Source organism: Babylonia areolata, chromosome 10 (assembly GCF_041734735.1).
Source record: "Babylonia areolata isolate BAREFJ2019XMU chromosome 10, ASM4173473v1, whole genome shotgun sequence".
In the NCBI taxonomy this organism is placed as follows: Eukaryota; Metazoa; Mollusca; class Gastropoda; order Neogastropoda; family Buccinidae; genus Babylonia; species Babylonia areolata.
In genome coordinates, this window is record NC_134885.1 from 21,223,921 (window position 1) to 21,228,920 (window position 5,000).

The window sequence follows — 5,000 nt, forward strand, 5'->3', positions numbered from 1 at the left end:
ATCGGCCTGTATCAAAACTGGCCTTAAAAAGAGAAAAATCCGGTCTTGATCCCAACGACCTATAACAAAATGATCCGCCTGTATCAAAACTGGCTCAAAAAAGAAAAATCCTGTCTTGATCCCAACGACCTATAACAAAATGATCGACCTGTATCAAAAATGGCTTAAAAAAAAAAAAAAAAAAAAAACCCGAACGGAACGACCTTCCGCCTGCGTACCACCTGTTTCACTCAACTCTCATCAGTTTCAGTTCAGTTTCAAGGAAACGTCTTCTTCTTCTTCTTCTTCTTCTGCGTTCGTGGGCTGTAACTCCCACGTTCACTCGTATGCACACGAGTGGGGCTTTTACGTGTATGGCCGTTTTTACCCCGCCATGTAGGCAGCCATACTCCGTTTTCGGGGGAAGGAAACGTCAAAGCGTGCAATCTGATCCATATATGCCACACCACATCTGCTTAATAGAGATAGATAGAGAGGGGGGGAGGGAGACAGAGAGAGAGAGAGACAGAGAGAGAGGGAGAGACAGAGACAGAGAGAGGCAGAGAGAGACAGAGATAGAGAAAGAAAGAGAGAGAGAGAGAGATACAAAGCGAGATAGAGAAAGAGAGAGAGAGACAGAGACAGAGGCAGAGAGAAACAGAGAGAGAGGGAGACAGAGACAGAGAGAGAGAGGGAGAGAGAGAGAGAGAGACAGACAGACAGACAGACAGAGAGACAGACAGAGATAGACAGAGAGACAGACAGACAGACAGAGAGAAGCCCAGAAAGCCCCCATCAGTGTGCATAATCATCGACCCAACCACAGCAGTGAGACTGATCACATCTCCTCATGATCACGCATGATTTACAAACTGCTCTCACCAATGGCAACATGTCTGTCCTTATCCTCTTGGACCTCTCTGTCTCTGTGTCTGTCTGTCTCTGTCTCTGTGTCTGTCTGTCTCTCTCAAGAGGAGCAACCCGCGTGTGAAATTAGATACAAAGCTCGTCGAAATAACGAAATCCGGTCGGAAATGCCCCTGCCCCCACCCCAACCCCATCTCCCCCCCTCCTCTCTCAAAGCTATCATCAACGGACGACAGGCTTGCGACGTTTATCAATGAACAACTCAATTAAAAAACAAATAAACTAACTAAGAAACTGAAATGCTTTGCCAGCTTGCTCTGCATGTTCCATAAACTGCTAACGTGCTAACTGTTCTTTAGAGCTTACGGTTGAGACTATTCCCCCCCCCCCCCCACACACACACCCTTAAAATCATGACAAAGTGCGTTTATTGAATGATCTATTCTTTTGCATTTGCTTCTCTGCAAAAAAACACACTACGGCCCAATGTATGCTTTTGCGGACGTTAGTCGAACGTGCAAGCAAAAAAAAACTGATGTGGAATTTGTGATGAAGTTTTTTGTTTTTCCTTTTGTGTTTTCGAATCTGACGCACGTGTGTGCGTGCGAGCGTGTGTGTGTGTGTGTGTGTGTGTGTGTGTGTGTGTGTGTGTGTGTGTGTGTGTGTGTGTGTGTGTGTGTGTGTGTGTGTGTGTGTTTATAACAGGGAGAGAGAAAAGTAAAACAATAATAAAAAAAGCAAAAAAGCTTTTTTTTCAACTAAATTCCCACACAAGACTAAGGTCAGGAAAAGTCAGGCATATCTCTGCCCAAGGTCGTGGCGCCCACAACTGTCACTACTGTAATAAAAATATCAGAAGACGATGATACGAAAAATATGAAAAAAATACAAAACACAATACCCGTGACATTCTGAAAGCCCTTGAAACTCTAACTTTATACTCTGACATTTATTCATTTTAGCATATGACATTTTCTTTTCTTGATTAAAAATTTTTTTTTTTTCATTTATAAAATCAAATTTCACAGTCATTCTTTATTTCTTATTTCACTGACAAAATGTAATTGCCCTGAGTACGTGGATGACAGAAATCAGCGTTGGCACAGCTCTGGTGTGTGTGTGTGTGTGTGTGTGTGTGTGTGTGTGTGTGTGTGTGTGTATGCGTGTGTGTATTTGTGTGTGTGTGTGCGTGCGTGTGTGTGTGTATTTATTTATTATTTAAAAAAAACCCTTTTCTTTCCATTCTTTTATTTCCACTTAAAGAATGGACATGTGTAATTTCTTTCTTTTTTTTTTATAACAAAGTAGCTATAGTAGATTTTAGATTTTCTTCCTAATCATCATCGGCACAAAATCTCTGTCTGTGTTTAGCTGTCTCTCTGTGTCTCTAATTGTATCTGCCTCTGCCCCGATGTCTCTGTGTCTGTCTCTCTCCCCCCCCCCTCTCCCTCCCTCGGCCTGTAAGTTAGTTCAAAATGGTGGCGTGCATGAAAACTCAACTGACAGGAATAGAACATGCAGAATTTTCACGTTGAAGGACAGATCAATGACAGCGGGGATGAGAGACTCTGACTGCCGATAGTACAACGTGTCGTGACAAGAGCACGTGTGCGTGCACGTGCAACACGGACAATTTTTACACGAAAAAAAGTCGTGTCCTCATCACTTGGAAGATTGCTCGCTCCTCTCCCCCCCACTCCCCTTTCTCTCTCTGGTCCTCATTTGGAAGATTGTTCTCTCTCTCTCTCTCTCCCTCTCTCTTCATTCAGTCATTCATAATTCTAAACTGTCTCCCGCCTATTCTCTCTCTGTCTCTCCGTGTATGCAAACAGGCTTATGGTATGATGTTATTACAAATGGAACTAGGTAAATAAAACTGGGCTGATTATGTCAAAACGATTCTGTCAGAACATGGTTTTGGAACTGTGTGGATGTCTCAGGAAGTGGGGAAATGAGTAGCAGTTTATTTCGGAATTTAAAGATAGACTTATTTGTTCTTTTTGAACAAAACTGGCATTCAGTGATATGGAAACTAAAATAAAATATAGTTGTTGTTGTTTTTCATTTAAAAGTCTATTTCAAACGGAAAAATTCCTGACAGTCATCACAGATAAGTGGCAGAGAATACATTTTGCAAGATTTCGATTGAGTACACTTGGGTTTAATGCAAATAAAAGATGGTTTCAGCCTGGAAAATCCACAGAATCACCATGCCCTTTGTGCGCTTCTAGTGTAGATGATGAAAAACATTACTTGTTTCAATGTAAATCATTCGATAGGGTAAGAGATATGTGTGCGTGCGTGCGTGTGTGTGTGTGTGTGTGTGTGTGTGTGTGTGTGTGTGTGTGTGTGTTTGACCTGATGTAGCTAAAAGGCACGACACTGTTTCTGCTTTGTCGTCTGATGATGATCTTACAATACTGTCAATAGCTAAATAATCTTGTAGAAGCACAGACAAAAAGAAGTAGTCTCACTATATATTCAGAACAATACCAGAGTAAATGAGGAGGATAACAATGTAAAATGTCTATTATCTTGTGTTCAGACTGTAAGCCAGATAATAAGGTAGACATTGAACAGCATCACTAATAGAATGGATGGTCAAGTTCTGGTGTGTGTGTGTGTGTGTGTGTGTGTGTGTGTGTGTGTGTGTGTGTGTGTGTGTGTTAATAATGTTTTTTGCTTCCCTATTGTAAGAGTGTTGTATTTCGATGAATGCTGTTTTGTTTTTCTTCGTTTGCTTGTTCTGTTTTTGTTTTGATGGATTAAACAGAGTGTGTGGTATTGTACTTGTGGTGACATAAGAAATAACCCTCATCAACCCCTTGTCAATAGACCTATGCAGGTAATGACAATAAAATATCAAAGCGTCAAAAACGTCTCTCTCTCTCTTACAATCCCCCTTGTATTCTTTTATCTCCTCTCTCTTTCTGCTAAGTCCAAATCCCCCAACCCCCGGTCCAATCCTCCCCAAATCTCCCTCCCTCCCTCTCTCTCTCTCTCTCTCACTCACTCTCTTACAACCCACTCGTCACATATCTCCTCTCTCTTTCTGTTAAGCCCAAATCCCCCAACCCCCGGTCCAATCCTCCCCAAATCTCCCTCCCTCCCCCCCCCCCTCTCTCTCTCTCTCACTCACTCTCTTACAACCCACTCGTCTCATATCTCCTCTCTCTTTCTGCTAAGTCCAAATCCCCCAACCCCCCTGTCAAATCCTCCCCGCATCTCTGTCTCTGTCCCTCTCTCTTACAACCCCCTCGTCCTGTATCTCCCATCTCTATTTTTGTTAAGCGCAACTCCCACAACCCCGGTCCAGTCCTCCTCTAATCTGTCTCCCTCCCCCTCTCTCTCTCTCTCTCTTTCTTTCTTCTCTCTCCCTCTCACCCTCTTACAACCCCTCGTATTCTATCTCCTCTCTCTTTCTCCCAAGCCCAAATCCACCAACCCGCCGTCCAGTCCTCCTCCTATCTCCCCCTTCCTCCCCCCCTCCCCTCCCCCCCTCTCTCTCTCTCTCTCTCTCTTTCTTTCTTCTCTCTCCCTCTCACCCTCTTACAACCCCCTCGTATTCTATCTCCTCTCTCTTTCTCCCAAGCCCAAATCCACCAACCGCCGTCCAGTCCTCCTCCTATCTCTCCCTTCCTCACCCCCCTCGCCCCTCTCTCTCTCTCTCTCTTACCATCTCCCCCCTCTCAACCCCCTCGTCGTAAATCTCCTCTCTCTTTCCGGTCAGCCCAATTCCCCAAGCCCTGTCCAGTCATCCCCCATTGTCTCTCTCTCTCTCCCTCCCTTTCCCCCTCTCTCTCCGTCCATCCCCCCCTCTCTCTCTCACCCCTCTCTCTCTCTTACAACCCCCTCATCGTAAATCTCCTCTCTCTCTTTCCGGTCAGCCCAAATCCCCCAATCCTGTCCAGTCCTATCCCGTTGTCTCTCTCTCTCTCTCCCTCCCCCCCACTCTCTCTCTCTCCGTCCATTCCCCCCCTCTCTCTCACCCCCTCTCTCTCTTACAACCCCCACGTATTCTATCTCCCCTCTCTTTCTCTTATGCCCCCCCCCCCTCATCTCCCACTCTCTCTTGACACCCGGTCCTAGCCAAGTGTGTGTTTGTTTGTTTTTTTTACTACTCGTGTGTGATCTTTTGGTTCTGCCCGCAGGTG

The 5,000-nt window shown here is 44.8% G+C and overlaps 1 protein-coding gene across 1 annotated transcript in view; it reads right to left on the reverse strand.

Annotated features, from left to right (window-relative positions):
• LOC143286309 (uncharacterized) overlaps nt 1-5,000 on the reverse strand; it is a 481,716-nt gene that overhangs the window by 122,325 nt on the left and 354,391 nt on the right. The gene's annotated exons all lie outside the window — the stretch shown is intronic.